Source organism: Suricata suricatta, chromosome 1 (assembly GCF_006229205.1).
Source record: "Suricata suricatta isolate VVHF042 chromosome 1, meerkat_22Aug2017_6uvM2_HiC, whole genome shotgun sequence".
NCBI lineage: Eukaryota > Metazoa > Chordata > Mammalia > Carnivora > Herpestidae > Suricata > Suricata suricatta.
In genome coordinates this window covers 105,406,340-105,428,969 of record NC_043700.1, presented here as the reverse complement: position 1 = coordinate 105,428,969, position 22,630 = coordinate 105,406,340, and the positions used below count along the sequence as shown (strand labels likewise).

Here is a 22,630-nt window from a genome sequence, read left to right as displayed (position 1 = left end):
TGGCATCCTGATTAATCTGGAGTCTTACCAGTATGTCTCTGTGGTTGCCAAGGAGCGTTCAGGTGAAAACAAAGACAGCTTGAGCCCACAATCCATTTTAAGGATTATAGGACTTATTCGTACATTTAATAAAGGAGAGAAGTATTAGGCATGTATGAACACATAAAAATTGATTAAACTATCTCCAATCACTAGTTTAAGAAAAAAAAAGAAGAAAATAAAGAACTTTACATAGATTGTGCTAAGAAACTGTGATTTCAATGTTGAACTATAAATATTTTGATTTTGTCTCTGTTGTAAGTGAATATAACTAAACCAAAATGCAAAATCTCTTTTATAATCACATACACAAAACCTGCCAGTATAGAAATAGTTTTTACAGAGCCTTAAAATTAAAGAGAAATGACCTCAAAATTCTTTAATTCCAGAATTTCAAAATTTCTCCAAATGATCAACATAAAAATAGAGTAAAATTAAGAAAGCCTATTTCTTTAGAGTGCAGCTCATTGTTATTAGTATTTATTCTATCTGAATAATGTGCATTGTTGAAAAAATTAAGAGGGAAAACATGCTTCTTATTCTCAGAAATTTGATATTTATTTGGGTAAGTAATTCATGTGTTTATAAAGAAACTTAATATTCAATTAAAAGAAATATAAATATATAGAAATTAGCTTTGCCCTATCTAGTAAAGAACAAATTTGTAAATTATCTAAGATTTCTATATTATTTTGAGCCTGACTTTTCTCAGTAGGTATGTTTTTAAAATACTTGTATAAATTTAATTTATCTAAATTGAATAACATTTTAAAAGCACAAGATAAGATTAGCATTTAAAAATACTCCATTCAAAGACTCCTGGGTGGCTCAGTCAGTTAAGCATCCAACTTCAGCTCATGTCATGGTCTCACGGTTTGTGGGCTTGAGTCCCCCATTGGGCTCTGTGCTGACAGCTCAGAGCCTGGAGCCTGCTTCAGATTCTGTGTCACCCTCTCTCTCTGTCCTCTCCCACTCATGCTCTGTCTCTGTCTCTCAAAAAAACATTAAAATAATTAAAGGTACTCAGCTCATTCTTTCTAAAATGTGAAAATTTCATTACAAAGAAAATAATTATCCTGAATTTATGATTCTTAAATGTAGATTTTTAATTTAATATATGTTAATTAAAAGTAAAGAGCTTATATGCTTAATCCATATGTGCTTGAAAATAAAACAATTTTATAACAACTTAAAGCATGATTATATTTTTTTCATTTGCTCTATAAAGAATATGTAATAAATTGTCAAAAAGGAAATCAACAATTCAACAACATGACTTTGACTTTGAATGTTTCAAAGGCCTTATAACAATGTTTTTTAAGTTTGTATCTTTAGTTTTGTCACAAAACATAGGCCAAGTAGTTTTCATTTGTAAATATAATTATCACCATTACATGCTCATAAATAGTAATAAATAATACTTATAATAATTATGATAAGTAATTGTTGTGGATTGTATACTGTTATAATTGCCAATTGTTCTAATGCCTATTCTGGGTTATTGGCCATAATATTAAATCTCAAATTGACCAAGAATTCAAAGTTTCTGTCACAAAGATAAGTGGAAACATGAAGCCTAATCAAGGCCCAATAGATTAACTCTAGAATATTTGTTTTTACTGTTAGTGAGTTCAAACCAAATGAGAAGGAACATAAAACCTTATTTTTCTATCTAGATAATGCCAGCTCTCCTACATATATTCCAGCTGGTTTCCGAATTGATTTGGTAATTATATTCATAATTCTCCATCCTCTACTACTAATATGTATTGGTACAGACAAGTCAAACTGCAGACCGAGACTTCGCAGGGGCAAGGATGTGATTTGGCTCTGTAAGTCCAGTTTGAGGGATGAGAGATCATCTAAAACAGCAAATCTCAAAATTTAATATGCATATTAATTATCTGGAGAACTTGCAGAAATGCAAGTTCTAATTTATTACCTCTACCATGGGCATTGAGATTTTGCACTCTTAATAAGCTCACAGGAACACAGATGCTAAATAGTCCATTGACTATGAAGTGCATACAATCATTTTATTTTATACATGACAAAAACTGAGGAAATTAAGTCCTGGATCAGCTGTTTCAGAGATGGGCTTGGTACTCAACTGACTGGAAGTCCAACATAACCAAAAATGTATGCCCTGTAGTTATTCTTACTGGAAGATCTTAAAGAACAGTAATCATGTGTTGAACATAATTTCATCAGCCATAGCACCTACCCCAGGGTTTATCAAAAAATATTCCCTAAAGGAATTAAACATCAGAAACTTTGCCTTTGTTTTCATCTCACTAAGAAGCTACAATCCAGCTTTAATCCTTGCCCAAGCAGCTTCTCTTCCAATGTTCTTCATATTAGTAACAACACCTTATCCACACAGCTGCACATGACAGAAACTTGGAAGTCATCCATGACATGGCCTTGTCCCCAGATATCAAATATGTGGAAAATACTTATTGATTCCAGAAGAAAGAGATATTTTATATTTGTTCACATCTGTCCATTGTCACTGCCACCTTTCAAATCCAAGACTCGACCCTCTGTCTACTAAACAATCAAAGCCTTCTTTATTGTTCCTCAAACTATCAGTGTTTCTTACATTTTTCCCCTAAAACTCAAAACACCCAACTGTTGGCTCAGTTCTGTTTTTGATTCCTCCCCATCAATCCTCCTCATAGCATCTAAATAGATATTCTTAAAATACTAATTAGATCTTATTAAAACCCTTGCTTAAAGCTTTTCAAAACTATTCCATTGGACCTAAGCTAAAGTCCAAAACACTAATGGGGCCCAGAATCCTGTTAATTATGCAGTATTTGCATATCTCTTAAGCCTCATGCTGTGCTACTTTTCCCTAACTCAACATGCTGAGCTGGGCCTTTTTGGATCTTCAGTGTTATATTCCCTTCCCTCTGTCTGGAAAACACATTCGACTTTTTCACAGCGCAACTGGTACTCATCCTTCAGTTTAAATGTTACAGGCTCCAAAAGGCCTTCTCTGTTATCCCATCCTGCATAGGTCATCTGTTCTCAGAATTCCACATGCTTTTTAACACTCGTTATAGGCAATGTATTATACATGTAGTTGTGTGATTATTTGCTTAATTGCTGTACCTCCTACTAAACTTCAGTAGCCATAAAAACAAGAAATGCATGTTGGCCGCCCTTTATTCTCAATCTCCTAGTCTAGTTCATGAAAAATGCACAATAAATATACTAAGCAAGTGAAATGACCTGTTCAAGTCAGGCAGCTAAGAGCTGTGCAGAACGTTTGAAGGAGAAGGTCTCCCACACTCTAATCTTTTAGTGATTATGTGAATGGCCAATTAGAAAATGAGGAAAGTCAAAGGTGAAGGGGAAGAGGAAGGAAAGAAGTTTCTCTGTTACCTCAATACACATATTCAGACACACATAGACTCACACATCACCACCGTTACCAAGAGCAACAACAACCTTCACTGTAGCCATAACTCTGGGTACTCTATTTAAAGAAAATCACCTAACTCTCTGGGATTCATTTTCCTCATCCATCAAATAAGAATTGTATCAAATTATACTCTAACATTTGAAGATTTCTAAGACCATAGACTGACCAAGTACATGGCTCTTATCCATTCAACATTCATTTAACTTCTATGACGGATTTTTGTCTTAAGTCTTAAAATATTTCCACTCTTCAGAACCACATTTTCAAGTGGAAATAACTATGAAGAACCATAACCATCAGTAACACATTTCGTGAATTCCTTAAGTGACATCAGAGATCAGAAAGTGTTGTCCACAAGCATAGGCCTGGGGAGAAGTGTCCTCCTCTGACTTGTCTGCTGCCTGGCAGTTTGAGCTCTGCCTTCCTTCTTGGAGCCCTCCCCTCCCTCGGCCACCACGGCTCTGCTGGTTCTTCTACTTATGCAACCACTACTTCTTGTAGTGATTTCATACCAATTAATAGAGATACAATGTTGCTTTTAGAAATCATGGTAGTATATCAAATGTATTATATTCATGTATAGTTATTAATAAATTAGTTTATTAACTACCAAATTAAGTTCTGCTTAGCAGGAAAAGAATTTGGCTCATTCTTCAATGTGGAATGGTCATCTGAAATTTTTTTGTCACCTAATTTGAGTTCTAAAATGATGTATTACTTTTTGTATATGTGTGAGAAGTGAATAGTCACATATACTATGTCCTTGCCTAGAGATCTGATATCTACACACACCTGATTATGCCATCATTAGGCATTTGAGTCAGATTTAGAGAGGGGGAAATGTCACTAAATTCAAACCTGAGAGAGGCAAGAGGTGGAGTTTTAAATATAATCAAGAGTGGTCTAGTGAGGGAACCAATACTACATACAGCATCAACTTCTCAGTTTCATTTTTGTCAATCTCTAAGAAGACCTGACTATCTTAAAAGAAATGTGTCTTCGTCTGAATATGTGTCTGAAAGATTCCAAGGTATTGAGATTATGGCACCTTAATAGCTCCTTTTCAAGGTCAGTTAAAATTATCCAGTGAATCTCCTGGCAATATGTCTCATGAAACCAGCTAGCGGGTGACATTTTCACTGTCCTGGTGCTCACATTTAGTGGCTGTGTGACTCTCTTTTCTGAATATATGTTAATTGAACATTGCATCTTCCTTGTCTATGGAAATTTTTGTGACTCACAGATCAGTTTTCTTTAAAAGCTGTCACTGTATGACTGGAATTTTGGAGCTTAGCTGTCTGACTACATACTCTAAAATTAGACTACCAAAGTTCATATTTTAGATTTATTTCGTATTGATCAAATAAACTTGGGTAATTTTCTTAACTTTTCTAAGTATCTACATAGGGTACTGTAATAATTTTTTTATTTATTCTCATGTTAGCTAACATAGAGTGTAGTGTTGGCTTCAGGAGTAGATTTCCATGATTCATCACTTACATACAACACCCAGTGCTCATCTCAAGACGTGCCTTCCTCAATGCCTCAATGGTATTTCTCCTGTCCCCCAAGCCCCCACCCCCATCAACTGTCAGTTTGTTCTCTGTATTTAAGATTCTTTTATAGTTTGCCTCCCTCTCTATTTTTATATTATTTTTCCTTCCCTTTCCTTAAGTTTCTCAAATTCCACATATAAGTGAAATAATATAATATCTATCTTTCTCTGACTGACTTATTTCCTTAACATAATACCCTCAGTTCCATCCAAATTGTTCCAAATGGCAAGATTTCATTCTTTTTCAACACCAAGTAGTATCCCATCATATATATAAACTACTTCTTCTTTACCATTCATCAGTTGATGGGCATTTGGGCTCTTCCTATAATTTGGCTTTTGTTGATAGTGCTGCTATAAACACTGGGTTGCTTGTGCCCCTTCAAATCAGCACTCCTGTATCCTTTGGATAAATTCCTAGTATAGAAACTGCTGGATTACAGGATAATTTTATTTTTAATTTGTTTGAGGAATCTGAACACTCTTTTCCAGAGTGGCTGCATCAGTTTGCATTCGTTCAAATAGTGCAAGAAGGTTCCCCTTTCCTCGCCAACATCTGTTGTTAATTTTAGCCACTCTGACTGGGTTGAGGTGGTATCTCAATGTGGTTTTGATTTGTATTTCCCTGATGATGAGTGATGTTGAGCATCTTTTCATGTGCCATTGAAGAAGAAACAAAGAAATGGAAAAACATTCCATGCTCGTGGATTAGAAGAACAAATATTGTTAAAATGCTGATACTACCCAAAGCAATCTATGTAGTCAATGCAACCCTAATCAAAATAGCACCAGTATTCTTCACAGAGCTAGAACAAACATTCCTAAAATTTGTATGGAGCCATAAAAGACTCCATATAGCCAAAATAATGTTGAAAAAGAAAACCAAAGCTGGAAGCAGCATAATCCTGGACTTCAGCCTGTATTATCAAGCTGTAATCATCAAGACAGAATGGGACTGGCACAAAACAGACACATAGACGGATGGAATAGAACAGAGAACCCAGGATTGGACCCACAAATATATGACCAACTAATCTTTGACAAAGCAGGAAAGAGTATCCAATGGAAAAAAGACAGCCTATTTAACAAATGGTGCTGGACAGTAAATGGACCTGGACAGCAACATGTAGAAGAATGAAACTGAACCACTTCCTTACACCATACACAAAAATAAATTCAAAATGGATGAAAGACCTAAATGTGAGACAGGAAACCATCAAAATCTTACAGGAGGAAACAGGCAGCAACCTCTCTGACCTCAGCTGCAACAACGTCTTACTTAACATATCTCCAAAGGCAAGGAAAATAAAAGCAAAAATGAACTATTGGGACCTCATCAAGATGAAGACCTTCTGCACAGCAAAGGAAATAATCAACAAAGCTAAAAGGCACTTGATGGGATGGGAGAAGATATTTGCAAATCACATATAGGATAAAGGGCTAGTATCAAAAATCTATAAAGAATTTACTAACCTCAACACCCAAAAAACAAATAATCCAGTGAAGAAATGGGCAGAAGACATGAATAGACACTTTTCCAAAGAATACATCCAGATACTGTAATAATTTAAAAACTGAATACATACAAAGCACATCAGTTGAAAATATGGTGTGTATTTAATAAAAATTATTATTGCCTTTAAAATATTTATACACTATATATTTATATACAGTATCGCTTAAAATTTTCAGAAACTTTAGTAAAACATTCTATGGCATGACCTCACACTCTATTTTAGAAGTTCACATGGGTCAAGATTGAAATTAGGTGTCTAATGTTTATAAGATTGAACAAATCACCTTAAAAATTTCACAAGAAATATGTCCCAGATGGTTGCAAACAACATTTCCCTTTGAACAAATGAAATATTTTCTGTCTTTTTTTCCCTATATATCCTGAACAATGGATGTAGGTCCAAAGTTATGTGGCATTATTTTTCAAGTCACAACCTGGGTTCAAAATCTTGTTACCCTCTTCAGAATAGGGGAGAAGAGAAGCACACAAAATAACAATAATATTTGAGAGGAATCTAAGAATGCAGAAATAAGGAACATTTATGGCAGGAAAGTGCCACTTTTAATATTACTTTAAATTTTAACTATTTTCAACATATGCATAAACCCTAAATCAGGTTTGATCTGTTACATCTTTATTTGAGTTTGAAATTACTTGAGAAATTTTTAAAAAGTGTTAGCACTTAAGACATCAAGAATAAGAAGTAAATAAATCCTTATAGAAAAGCATTAGGACTATTATTAATTTTATTATTCTTAAAATGGAAAACCTAAAAAACCATCGTCCTGTGTTACTGGTTGTGCTTTTCTGCAGAATGAGCCCTTTTTAGCTGATATTTCAAATGCGCACACTGAGATTTCTTGAACTAAATAGCTAGTACACCAGCATTGGCACTTAACATTGTAGGAACATCTCCTTTTTAAGATTTCTTTCACTTATTAGGTCCTTTCACTATTTATTTTTGGCAAAAGAAGTTAGATAATACCATCATAGTGAATTAGGAGTAACTGGCTTTTCTTTCTATAAGAAAGATAGGCTCAGTGTATCATACCGTTTTGATTCATGCTGCAGGGATCCAAGCAGTCTTTGCCATTTAAGAAAATACCCAAGCAACTTCTAAATAAAAGCAATCATCTTTACAAATATAGGGCAGTTGACTCACAAGCTAAAGCTGTTGTCCTTAGTACTTGAGAAGTAAATATTAAATTCTATAATTCCGTAACTATATTTTGTATCCAAAGAAGCAAGGTATAATGATAATAATAACAGCAAATAATTTGTTGAGCATTCACTATATATTAGGCATTGTATTCATATAATGCTCATGTGAACACCATGAGGGAATACAATTATCCCCATTATACATTGACAGGTAATTAGCCCAGCATGCCAGCTAGTGAATAAAGGAGCAAGATAAACCCAGATTGTAACACCCTTAAGCATTAGGAGTTAATTTACACTGTGTCGGGAGCAATTATTGCATCTGTGATAGTACACTCTAATCTACAGCCTCATGATTGGTTGTTACACACTCTACTGGGGTTGGAGGTGAAAAAGAAGACCCATAGTATAATCAGTCTGAGGTGTGCCATATATATGTGAGTAGTATCTCCTTAGTCTTCATGGTTTTCTCTTTTACTTCCTTTGTTCTTCTTTGTATAATTTCCTCTTTTAATATTACCCTGTGACTCATGCAATAAAAAGAACTCATTCTGGCTTCTTCTTGAAAACGGACCAGGACACGTTTCTCTCTCCCTCATTCTCCACCATTGTTGTCTGTATTGAATTTGGAAGTTTAGGTAAACGCTGCTCCAGAATTTAGATTAGTTTTCTTTCTTTCACTTGTTGCTTTTTCTTCCTTGTCCTTCTTGAACCCAATCAAAACTAATGGCCTTAATCCCTTTAATGCCAAGATTAGAGAGGTTGGGGAAATGTGACAAGCTGGCATTTTGTCTAGAAATTGAGCAAAAGTGACAGGCGTGATCTTATAACTCATAGGTGGTCTAGTAAACTTTACCTGGAGATTGCACAGAAGTTGGTATCAAAACCCAGGCAGAAGTTAAGAGATTTTTGTCTGATTTGCTCTACACACACATCCCCTAAAGATCATTTTGGAAGTGGTTAAACAGGGCAGAATTTGGGTCAAAGTCTTGTGGGTAGGCTTGGGCTATTCACTGTCTGCCTTTCCTTTGCACCACGTAGTCACCATAAATGGCAATTATGCCTATATAAAATATTTTCTTGGAATAGTTTAATGTATGATTCCATTTTGACATTTTCTGACCACAGCTATAGATTGAAGTTGAAGAGTACCACAATTTGTTTCATTGCTTAAATGTTTCAAGACTCAAATATAGATTCTATTCTCAATTACTCTATGCCTGTGTATGCCACAATTATTTTCAGGGTTGTTTTGCTTTGTTTTTTTTTTTTTTTGCTCTAGAATGCAAGGTCTACAAAGACAACTTTTATGTTCAATTACCCTCTGATAGGCAGCTCCTGGGTGTTTGAAAATGTATATTATTTTCATTAAGTTTATAATTTTAAAAGTAAAGCAAAATATATATACACTATTTAAAATGTTAAATAGTGCAATGACTAGTACAAAAAATGTTTCTATTAGTACACAATGAGCAATCAAATGCATGCTGTGAGCCTAGTCTGCCAGAGAACACTTCGCCACGGAAATTTACAGATAAAACTTGGTCTTGGCTTGGGATGAACAGGAAGATTTAATGACAGTCACTGAGAAATAAAAGACATGCTAATTAGGAACACAGGCATAATCATCCATTGTTAATTCTAGACTACTTAAAGTCAATTGTTCATAATTTGGTTTACTTTGTAAACATTCAAGTTCTAACATGCCTCAGGACTTTTGCAATTATTCTGACAGCAATTCTGTTACTTCAGATTTTTCCAGGTTGATTCTTTCTCAGTCTTCCTAGCTCAGCTTATCATTTTATTCCTTCCAGCTGTCATTCTCTATCACATGAATATACTTTTTAATGGCATATATAAACATCTAAAATGCACATTTGTTTTCTTTTGTTTTTCACTCCTACTGGGAGCTTTTGTTCCTTGCTATATCCCCAGGGACTTGATCAAGTAGTAAACACAGATGATCTCTGACTTACAATTGTTTGACTTATGATTTTCTGTCTTCACAATGGTGTAGAAACAATATGCATTCAGTAGAAATTGTACTTCAAATTTTGAAATTCCATCTTTTCCCAGGGAAGTGATATATGTTTTAATACTCTTCCATGATGCCGGGGAATGTCAGCAAGCCACAGCTCCCAGTCAACAACACAATCACAAGGAAAAATAATTGATACACTGGTAATCATTCTACACCCATATAACCATTCTGGTTTTCCTTTCAGTAGAATATTCAATAAATTCTAAATTACATGGGCTATTCAACATTTTCTTACAAAACAGGCTTTGTGGTAGATGATCTTGCTCAATTGCAGGTTATCGAAAGCATTCTAAGCACATTTAAGGTAGGCTAGGCTAAGCTATGACATTCTACCAGTTAGGTGTATTAGTTTTGACTTACAATATTTTCAGTTTAGGATGGGTGTATCATCCTAAATCCCAGTGTCAACTGAGGAAAATATGTAGTCAGTTTTGTGAGATGAACAAATGAGTCATAATGACTGTTACATCACATCCCATGTTGGGAAGGAAGGGGAGGGGAGGTAGGAAGTGAGCAACACTTGCAGAACTAGCAAAGTATCTGACTTATTAGAAATTCACAGACTGTCAACCTAACTGATACTCAGTAAATGTTTGCAAACCTAGCTGAATTAAAGACATTTCAGATGATTCTGGATAGAACAGAGAACTCTACTAGAGGAATAATGCAGAAAAACAGAAGCTGGAATCAAATTCAAAGTACCTTAAATGTTAAGCAAAGAAATTTGTGATAAACCGATGATGATCGGGAATAGCAAAAGGTTTTGGATCAGTAAGGTAAAAGGTAAAAGTAATTCTCAGAATAAAAGAATGTTGGACATTTGAGTCCTGTGGTATGATCCAGCTTGAAGAGAAAAAAACCAAGGACAGTAAGGGATTTATTGCAATAAACCAAACATATCATGATAGATTCCTGCCTTGAATGATATGAGAAAATCAGTGCCTACAAAAGAACTGGCAGCACTTTTTACCTTGTTCACTATGGAAAACAGAGAAGACTAAGAAATGGCACAGGTTTGAGCTTGGATAACGGGGAAACTGAATTTACAGAAATACAGAAAATCAAATAAAATGTTGAGAGAAAAACCAATGATATGAAGGTAGAAGTTACTATTAGGCAAGTAGAGATTCATAACTGAAAATATGAGCTCTAAGGTTACAGTGGGAGACAGAATACCATTTTCCAAAGTATGTTCCATGGGATGTTATAAGGTATTTAATAAGACAGAAAAAGAAAAGAAAAAGTAGCCATGGCCAAATAAGTATCAATTTGAGAAACATTGAATCAAAGTAATCCTTTACTATAGAACATCTAAGTCTTTAATATCTTATGTGCCTTACAAATTTCAATACAGTGGTCTCTACTTATAAAGTTCTCCAAATTTGTTCAAGCACCATTTGTTTATTATGAAACATCTACCAGGATTTCTAATCCATGGGAAAATAAAAGTGAAGAAGACATAGGTCATTCTTTAGTTTGCCAAGTAGGGCTACCATAACAAAATACCCCAGACAGGGTGGCTTAAACAGAAATTTATTTTCTCACAGTTCTTAAGACCAGAAGTTCATGATCAATGTGTCAGCATATTTGGTCTCTTCTGACGCCTCTTTCTTTGGCTTGCTCATAAGGATGCAGATGGGCCCTGTAGAGAGCTGCCTTCACTTTGTACCTGCATGTGGTCTCCTCTCTGTATGGGCACACTCTCTGTGTCATTTTGTGGGTCCATATTTCTTCTTTTTGATGGGTACCAGATTGGATTAGGGCTATCCTAAGGACCACATGTAACATCATCACTTCTTTTAAAGCCCTATCTCCAAACACAGTCACTTTCTGAAGTACTGGTGCTTAGGACTTCAATAAATGAATTTTAGGGGACATAAAGTAGCACATAAAAATCATTAATACAATGAATATGAGTGGAAGTCTCCAAAAATATATATATATAAGCCAAAAGAAACTGGATCCACAGACTGACATGGGGAAGACTCACAATAAAAATAAAGCAAGAGGAGCCATGGAAGAGCTAAAGAAGAAAAAACAGAAAGGTAAATGGACTGCCAGGATATTAAAGCATCAAAGTGATTAGAGGTTCTTGCTGGCTCAGTTGGGTGAGCACCTGACTTCTGCTCAGGGCATGATCTCACAGTTCATGGGTTCGAGCCCCACATTGAGTTTTGCATTGACAATGAAGAACCTGCTTCAGGTTATCTGTCTCCCCCTCTCTCTACTCCATCTCTGCTCCTGCTATCTCTCTCTCAAAAATAAATAAACATTGAAAAAAAAAGTTTAAAGCAATCAGAATGATTAAGTTTTTCTAGAAATGCTAATGTATCCAAAAGTTGCAGAGAGCAAAGAGAAAGAGAATTTAGCAGATGTAACTTAATTAGGCAATGCAGGAGTGTTGGTGGCCTTTGGGACCCAGATGAAATAGTTTCATATGCAACAGATTAAGAATTGATAATATATTTAAGTGTGAGAAACTAAATGCCATGTTTGAGAAATCTAACATTAAAAGAAAGAGCCTGGAGGATGGAGTTATTACTTATAGATTGAATCATATAAAATTGTCATTTTTGTAGGTTATAAGAGAGTTAGTTATCAGTAATTTCATATAATCCAACCTAAGAAATGATTATTTTTAAGGAAAATCTGACACAAGTAAAACAAGAGTCAGAAAGAATGGAAAAAATGATACTGGAAAAGCTTAGAGTAAACAATTGAAAAGTTTGAGTAGTAACTGGGAAAATATTGGCTGAAAAATACTGAAGAAGGATCTTTTAGAAAGAAAATATTTTTTTAATAAGAAGAAAGTTTGAAAAATGGTGATGAGCAGAGGGGCTCAGGTTTTGAATTGCTAATAAGAAATTTAAAATGAAGTCTCAATGTCTACACATTTCATAAGTGATAAATTTCTGCAAATGTTTTAGACTCTAATCATTATCTAAGATTGTATCATTTTAAAAGGTGCTATTTAATTTTGTAGCATCATCTAGTAGAATATGACCTATAGCTTGAGAAAATTAAAGGTATACGATTTCAGCTGTACCACTTTTCCTTATAAAGGCAGTGATGATATGATAATAGTACAAATAGAAGGCATTGTTCAACATCCCACATAATGCAAAACCCATGCAATTAGCCAACGGACTTTCCCTATCTGCTTACACATCTCAGCAGGATTTCACAATTCTTACAGTACTTATGTATGAGCTCAACAAGTTTACAGAAAAAAAACCTGGAAAAATGCTGGTCCAATTGATAAAATAGAAAGAAAAAGCAAATAACTGGGTTACTATCTAAATTCTCTATCAGCCACTAAATAGATATAAAACTCTATTGGTACAGCAAAAAAAAAAAAATAGTAGCTGCACAAAGTTTGAAGTGAAAATCATAGATTTTTACCATCTCCACAATAGGGAGAGGGAACACTGATATTTATAATATGTTTTCACTACTTTTTTTATCCAACCTGGCTGAGAAACACAAAGCATGGTCACAAGAATAAAAATAGTATGACCTTGGGGCGCCTGTGTGGCTTAGTTGTTGAGTGTCTGAATTCAGCTCAGGTCATGATCTCACACTCATGAGTTCAAGCCCCATGTCGGGCTCTGTGCTGACAGCTCAGAGCCAGGAACCTGCTTCCAATTCTGTCTCCCTCTCTCTCTGCCCCTCCTCACTTGCACTCTCTCTCTCAAAATAAATAAACATAATAAAATGTTTTTTTAAAAATTGTATCTCCTTGAGCATAAATGTAATTGGACAGTTTTGGAAGGAGAATAATATCTTAAGTTAAAGTAAACAAAATATATTATTGGCTTTAGTATAAAATGTATATAAATTGTAATGATAAAAACTTTAAAATATTTAAATGCAGTCAACTGCAAATAACTGGCTATGCCTCCAGAACCCACCTCTATAGAGTGTAGGGCAGATTTTTCACATATTTGTTCTCCTGTCACTGGGCTTCCTTTCTTGGAAAATTTGAAAACTGACAAGTGAAAAAAGTAAAAGAGTTATTGCCTATCTAAACATTTGACTTACTGTCAAGGAGTGATATTGGCACTAAATGAAAGGCTGCTCTTCATGTACAAGAAAAGTATGTCATTTAAAAAGGTTGTTCATATGAACAGATTACTTTGGTTGTTTTACCTGATATGAAACTGGTGTAGCCAGACATGCATGGACATGGGTTTCATAGAATGAGCATTAGTATTTGCAAAAGGAGCTTCTCAACAAGATACATAGTTAATATAATCCAGTTTTCCAGAAAAAAAAAAATAATTATTGTACTTGACATTAAAATTTGTAATTAGTTAAAGCTGGAGCACCTGATTTATAATTAGGTAAAATGGCAGGCAGGATAGCTGTCTAGATAATCCAGTGCAAAGTTTATGCAATAGAACCAATAACTTAAATGTGTCAGTGAAAAATAACAAATTTTTGTTTTTTTAATCTCCTTCCCTTAACAAACATTTTTGTTTTATCTTTTTACATTTTCATGGAAATTATTTTCACAAATTAAAAATTAAAGTTAGATTCCTTTTTCCCAATTAAATTAAAGAAATATTTATTAGGTTTTATTTAAGTTTTCACCAACATGTTGGATATCATAAATTAGAGATTGCATGTATATCCTGAATGATAAATTACATACAGAAATTAGATATTGAACGATGTTCATGTATTTACCGGATGAGTACATTTTGGCAGGAAAATATATTAGAAACTTCTGATTAAAGAGGAGATAAAATAGATGTGTCCAGCAGCTTATATTAGATGCTCAAAAAACATATTTCCCTTTCTTCACAGAGACACAGCCAGACTATATTTCTGAGCCTCTTTTAAGTTTAGTCATAACCACATGTACAAATGTGACATGTAACTCTTCGGTCTGAAGTTATCTCCACCCTAGATGTAGGAAAGAACACAGAGTCTCTTTCCGTAATATGCAGAGGATCTGGTGGGCGGTAGAGCATCAAATTGAAAGGGGCCTGGATTCCTAAATGACCACAGGGTGAAAAGTGTCCCATTGCACTTGACCCCCATTAGACTGTGATGAATTTACTTGTGTGAAAATTAGGAATGAATTGCGTTTTAAGCTTATAAGAATTGAAGTTTGTTTATTATTATTTTCAGATCACTCTGCAGAACAAAGTGTGCTTACTTGCCACTGCCTCCAGAGCACATAGTGGGGTAAGAGTAAATGAAAATGAAGAAACACAAACCAAAAAAAAAAAAAAAAACAACAAGAGAGGTGATTATAGGCAGATACATATTCAATTCATTTTGTAGCTGGAAAGTGGAACAAGGAGAGGTAACTTACATGACCGAAGAGACGGAACTGAAACTTAAATGGATGGGAATAATCAAAAGAAGTTGAGCCACTTTTCCGAGAACTCATAAAAGGCATAATTCTTGCTGGAACGAAATAACATAAAAGGACCGGGTTAGGCTGGGATTCAAAAGACAGGGTTGGTTGAAAGTCTTAATTAAGAGGGGTTGGATCACAGATCTCTGTCTCCCACCATTATTAATGCTTCCAAATCTTATGAAAGTCCATAACTTCACTTAAAAAAAAAAAGAGATAGTGGAAGAGGGAAGTCAGGTGCCAGAATAAAAACAAGGATTAAATGAAATCAGCACAACTAGTGAGGCCTCCTAGCCCCCTTACTTCACGCTGCTCCCAACACTGATATCTAGATATATATCTCTAATACAAGAGAGTGGTGGATTCTTCATCAGAGAAACTAAATGAGAAAAGACCTCCATAAGATATTGATATTTGTCATCTTTCTTTGAAAACACTAGACATTTCCTCTAGAATCCCTCTAGAATGGACTATCCCACTACTATTACCACCACCACACAAATTACTTTCATGATCTTTTTAGGTCAGTTTCTCGAAGGTAAAGGATTACCAGGACTTTGAGAAAATTCTTCAGAGTCAAACAGAGAGACTAAAACAAAAAAGAAAATAATTTATATGAAACAAGATAATGCAGGTTACATGCAAAAATTATCACTATTAATACAATCCAATAAAAAAGAATGATACTTTATGATCCAGAAATAGAATGCTATAAACAAAATTAATCAGAGAACAAAAATGAGCTCCTATATATTAAAAATAGAATTTTTTAAATGATAAGGTAAATCTGAGATTTCTAGAATGTTAAACAAAATAACAGAAAAGTGGATAACTAAAGTGGAAACATACAAGAGTTAGATCACATTATAAAAGCATTAACAACCAATGTACATTTCAGAATTTAAAAAAAGAGAAAATCGGGGGCACCTGGGTGACTTAGTTGGTTAAGTATTTGACTTCAGTCCAGGTCATCATCTTATGGTTCATGAGTTCGAAACCAGCATTGGGCTCTCTGGCTGTCAGCCCAGAACCCACTTAGAACCCTCTGTTCCCCCTCTCTCTCTGCCTCTGTGGGGAGCTGCCAGAAGAAAAGACACGTGCCTTGACCTGCAAGATCAGCCACCCGCACAGCTGAGCTGCGTTATCACCTTCAGCGGAGGCCTTCTTGTTTACCTCCCAAGCCTGCCTTGTTAGCCTCTAGGGCAGTGTGCTGACGCTGCAGTCCTCACCCTGGTTTCTTAGCAACTAACTCACGTCAGCTGCCCGCCTTCTACCCTTTATAAGATGCCAGTGGTCTCTCAGTAAAGAGTGGCTTGATCGTAAACCTTGTCTTGCCTTCACTCTCTGTGCTCCCTGCTCCCCAATTCTCTCTCCCTCCCTCAGGAACCTGCGACCATCGAGTGCCCCGTAGGCCTGGGTGGAAACAGACATGCCTCTAACCTGCTTGTGCATGCAATCTATCAACAATAAACTTAAAAAAAAAAAGAAAATTGAAATGCAAAATTTACCCAAAAATGTCCCCCCAGAAAAGCTAAAACTGAAAACCACTGGTTTCCAGATGAGGTATTCCCACTGACTACTTCAAATTCCAAAGGGGGGGCGGGTTATAGCCCAGGGGTAGAGCATTTGACTGCAAATTCCAAATGGGGAAAAATTATGTTTAAACCTAAAATTTTATACTGATGGTGTTGGTTAGGCACATCAGTCCATCAGCTGAACCCAATCTAGTACCAGCTCTGTAAATGGGGAAACTCTGAATGATTCAGCCATTTGACTCTTTCCCAGACTTTTAAGTCTTTGCTGCTCAAGACCGAGACATTGTGGAGTTAAGATATGGCCTCCTCACTCTGCCTGCCTAAATTCTTGACCCATGAAATTTGTGAACATGATAAAATAGTTGTAACTTTATGGCACTAAAGTTCAGTGCCATGTGCTTTACAGCAAATACATAACTAGAATATCAGCTAGACATTTCTAGACATGCAAAGATCCAGAATATGAATCTCCCAAAAATCATTTTTTAGGAAACTACTATAGGGCGTACTTGAGCAACATGATGGGTCAACCAAAAAAAGAGAAACATCAGATCCACCAAACAGGGACTTCAGCACTGGAAAGAGGGAAGGTGGGCCTGGGGATTATAAACTCTGCAGCAGAATTTAAGGGAAAAGTATCAAGTTTAGCAAACATATGGAGGGCCTTGGAAGGAGAGTCCCTTTGAAAGGGAGAGGGGGCAGAATACTGATTTTAAGCAGAATTTGAGCACTTTGAATAATTATTATTAAATAGTATTTGACAGATCCATTGGAGCTTTTGGAAACAAATAGTTGGTTAGCACATATTAAACTGAACTGAGCTCCTGTACAGTTCAGTCAGTTAAGCATCCAACTTTTGATTTTGGCCTGTATCATTACCTCACAACTGTGAGACCTAGCTCTGTGTCAGGCTCTGTGCTGAGCGTGGAGCCTGCCTGGGATTTTCTTTCTCCCTCTCCCTCTGTCCCTCTGCCCTTCCCCTACCTGTGCACATTCTCTCTCTCTCAAATAAAAAAAAAAATTAAATAAACAAGATAATGCTTAGCTTCAAGAGTAATACAAATGTTCAGAAAAAGGTGGAAAATATAAAAATGGCTGTCTTCAACTATTAAAATGCAAAATACACTTAATGTCTAAAACTGATTTAATAATTAACAGATAATAACATTATATAGACAATTAAATACATGAACATGAAGAAGCATATTTGATAATTAAGAATATTTGGCTATGGGAAAAGAAGATAGAAGGAATGGAGCAAGAGATTGTTCTACTTGTAACAAAGTCTTCTAGTACTCTTTTTAGCTCTTCTTGGATAAGGATAATGTTTACATTCCAAAGGTGTAGAATATGAATAGAAATCCTCATCAAGCCAAATAAGTATGGTTAATAGAGAGTTTTCCTGCCAAGCAGGCATTATTTGATTCACTTACACTTAGTGCATTAGGTAAATTATTTACTTAGCCTTCCTTAGTTTCAGTATCCATGTGGGAAAAATGAGGATGATAAGTTCCTTATAGGGTTGTTGTCAGAAATTAAAAACAAAAACATACAAAACTTAGCAGAGTAAATTTTAAAAATCTTCTGTCTTTATTGAATGATTCATGATCAAGCAACATCTGATCTAGCAGATAAAAAGAATCTCCAAGGAGCTATGTAAAATGAAAGACTTTTATAGGTAAAAGGGAACAGAAACAAGGAAGCTCTACTAGGCAAACAGTAGGTTGTTTGCAGCAAGGTCACTTCCCTGTGAGGGAATGGCAGAAGTCAGATTACATCACTATTACTGACCAGGAGATTCCTGACTGACTGGTTTAAGATTCCATTTCTGGGGCGCCTGGGTGGCTTAGTCGGCTAAGCATCTGGTTTTGGCTCAGGTCATGATCTCATGGTTCCGGTTTGTGGGTTCGAGCTCCGTGTCGGGCTCTGTGCTGACAGCTCAGAGTCTGGAGCCTGCTTAGGTTTCTGTGTCTGCCTCTCTCTCTGACCCTCCACTGCTCACGCTGTTGCATTGTATGGAACAGTGGGAAATGAAAGATTCTACTTTTTGATCTCAAAACTTTCACTGAACAAGTAGTCCAAATCACCTAATTTTCTCAGGATTCAGATATTCTCTCCATATTGAATGAAAGAGGAAAGATAGCTCTGGTTACCTAGTTGGAGATGTAAAAATGAATTATTTTCTGTGTAGTATATATTGGCTTCCTGGTAGAGATTGTTGCAACGCAAACAAAAAATTTTTTTCCAATTTAATAGAAGACATTAAGTGCACTGTATACATAAGGCAACCCAACTCTTCCTTCCCAAAGGAGACCTTTCACTCCTCCTTTTGTGAGCATTCCTACTGTCTTGGATTAAATAAGCACTGGACAAAGAAAGGACTTTTTCTTCTCAGTCAAAAACACGAGTTTTATCATAGACTGGAGTGCAAGTCATTATAGTTTGTTCCTCTCTATAAAACCAATTTTGGATAACTAACGTGTAACAACACAACAGATCCAAGGCACCCCTCAGTTTAGAGTATCAGTGTTTCTTAAACTTTAAAGTGTACAGGAATCACCGGGGGGATCTTGTCACCCGCAGATTCTGGCTATGTTGGCCTGGGATGGGGCCTGAAGTCTGACTACCTAACTAGCTTCCAGGAGGTGTCAATTTGGTTTGTTCTCAAACCACATTTTGAGTAGCAAGGATTAAAAGACAGTGCCACCATGCGAATGTGGTGTGGACCATGTAAATAAATATTACCCATTGTGCTAAACATTAACCACTTTTCAATTTCTATGTTAAGAATTACAACCATGGACCCCCGATTTGAAGAAAGCAGTGCTTTCTGGACTAAAGCAACAGGTGGAGAGTGAATTGAGATTGAAAATGCATCATCTGCTCTGGTTATTCAGTGCCTTGCTGAGTTCCATCAGGATTTCCTCATCCTCCATTACCCTTATTAGTCCTGTTGGGTTAGTGCTCAATCTTGATCTGTATCTTAGTCAAGACAATTGTTGCTGATTAACTATAATTACTAGTAATGGTGCAGCCTTCTTTCAGAGACTAATGCCCTCAGCTCATCCGTGCATTGTTCTGCCATAAAAGGTCCCAATCTGCTAGTCATTTACTTACTTATTCTTTAAACCAACAAGTTGCTTCATGTGTGGGCTTTTAAATACCGTCCACTAGGTCTAAATACCATGAGTATACCTTTTACTTTACCTTTTTCTTTCTCCCTCCCCTCTTTCTTTTTTACATTTTAGAACAGAATGACAAGTCCTAAAAAAAAAAAAAAAAAAAAACCAGTAGAGAGTACTTACATAAAATTCTAGAAGCAACCAAAACAAAAATTTAAAGGTATATTAAAACATTATTTAATATTCGGAAAGATTGCAAATGTTTACACATTAAAGATGGTACACATAAGTAAATTAAAACAACTTGCTAATTTACTCATTTGATGACCTGCAGATTTGATTATTTTTTAATTTTTTGATGTTTGCTTATGTAATAAATTTAATGCATAGACCCCTACATGTACAGTGTATTTTTGTTACTTTTTTGTAAGAAATTTTAAATAATAAGCAGACAACATTGTGTCTAAAATCCTCTAGTCTTAATCATTTTCTAACTGTACCTTGTATTGAAACACTGGGCATGGATATTTGACATCTGCCATAGAAATACAGTGAATGTTCAAATATTCTTTTAACAGTGATATTATCTGGGAAAATAATTTGGCAACTCTTTTCATGAAAATATAACATCCCTAGCAATTGTAATGGAATCCAATTTAAAACAGGCTAATCCTAGAAGAAATCCAAGAAGATCTAGTTGTTATAGCACAAAGTGCATTTGCATAATTCTTGAGACAAGTGAAATACAAACATGATTATATACTACTAGCAAAAGAAAAACCAGAGACTGGTATTTGAGATGGCTATACCACTAGACAAACCTCATGTCACAGTATTTTTTATTTATAAAATAAATAAATTAATAAAAGCCCCTTCTACCTCATACAGTAGTGAGGATTAAATAAAAATAAAAGTGAGGGGCCCTGGGTGGCTCAGTCATTTGGCGTCTGACTTCTACTCAGATCATGATCTCACAGCTCTTGAGTTTGAACCCCATGTTGGGCTCTGTGCTGCCAGCTCAGAGCCTGAGGCCTGTTTCAGATCCTGTGCCTCCCTAGCTCTCCGCCCCTCCCTCTCTTATTCTCTATCTCCCTCTCCTTCAAAAATAAACATTAAAATGTTTTTTGATAAAAATAAAAGTGATAACACTTGGAAAAGTTTGATGGTATATTGTGTGACTTGGGCAATTGAAGTTAACTCAAGTTAAATCATCTGAAAAATTCTGGTTTGGTTAAAACTTGAATAAAATACTTTGGCTTTCATAGGCCCTTAAAACTCTTTATTCCTTTCAGGTTGAGAATAAGACTATTTTCTTAGCATAACATTTAATTTCTGACACTAGCAAATTAGTCTAATCTCATTCTCAATGCATATAAGTAGTCATCCGGTTCCAAACAAATGGATTATAAACAAATTGGTTGAAAATCAATTGTCTGAAATGACAAACTAAGTGAAATGAAATGAACTTTACAATCAAATATTCAAACTTATATTATTTATTGTTTATTTGTGATATTTTGTCCTGTGGTTTGGCCTAGCAATTTTTTTTTGTCTCAGTCTCTAACACTTTTGAGACACGGTTTTATTATTCATGTTTTAATCTATGATTTTAAAATCCTCCTCTTCTACCCCTCCAAGACTTAAAACTGAATTTTTCGCATGTGGTTTCATTCTTTTCTGAAGCTGATTCTAAATTTGCCCCTGGATCTTCCATGCACTTGCGTGAATTTTTTAATGGTAGCTTCAATCCTATTGTCAAAGTTGTCTGATATACTTCTATTAGATCTAAAAAGTCCTTAGCAAATGACAGTTTTACGTATCAACGAATTCTCAAAACAAGCAAAATAGAGACATAATTTTATATAGTTAGAGAAAAATGCTAGTAAGGAAAAATTTTTAAGTTAAAAAAGTCAAAATTTTGTGTGTACATACACACAAAAAAATCTAAAAAGTATACATGACACTTTAAAAGGATATAAAAAGTTTCAGAGCTACTTCCTAGCTCCCAGAAATGCAAAGAGAAGAAAGAAAAAAATACCCAAACACAAAAATGTTGAAACATATACATTATATAGTAAGGTATCACATTATGCCTATGATAATGGTAATGATGATCATGCCACATGTTCATTCTTACAAATTATATTGATAAACTTTACTTTTTAAAACTGATTTGATTTTTTTAATTTTAATTTTTATTTAAAAATTTTTTTTACTAATTTGCTGATATATTTTTTTTTGGTGATTAAAAACCCACTCATCTTTTACTAAAGGTCAGATGCCACCTCCTCTGAGAATGTATCCTTTTTACTCCCATAGCACCATTAACTGATTTAATACCTAACACACTGCACTATGGTTATATGTTTGCTAATCTATTCACTTAGGGTAGAAACATGTCTTATTAACAGCTTATTGGGGTATGTGCGTGCTCAGTCAGTTAAGTCCGTGACTCTTGGTTTCAGCTCAGGTCATGATCTCATGGTTCAGTTTGTGAGATCAAACCCTGCATTGGGCTCTGGGTTGACTGCGTGAACACTGCTCACAATTCTCTCTTCCATCTCTCTTTGCCCCTCCCCCTTCCCTATGTGCATGTGCTCTCTCTCTGAAAAATAAATAAACACAAAAAATAGTTTATAGAAGGGTATGCGGCATGCAGTATGTACTCAGTAAATGTCTGCTGAATAATTAATTCATATAACCATACATTATTTTTTTCTTAAATTTACAAGAGCGTTATGAATAAAGAACTAAGTACTCACCATTTCTTTCCTAAGAACTAATGGCATATTCATTACATTTCTGCACTACCAGGATATCACCTTATCTTAGTGACATACCTTTCTCTTCCACAATCCACATG

General features: G+C 35.2%; 1 long non-coding RNA gene across 1 annotated transcript in view; it reads right to left on the bottom strand.

Moving 5' to 3' along the window:
* The window catches only part of LOC115275056, a 59,337-nt gene extending 49,193 nt beyond the window's left edge, over positions 1 to 10,144 (bottom strand). Inside the window, exon 1 of the long non-coding RNA XR_003901388.1 lies at positions 10,103 to 10,144. This is a non-coding gene — a long non-coding RNA (uncharacterized LOC115275056). The remainder of the gene's footprint in view (positions 1 to 10,102) is intronic.
* Between the last annotated feature and the right edge of the window lie 12,486 nt (positions 10,145 to 22,630).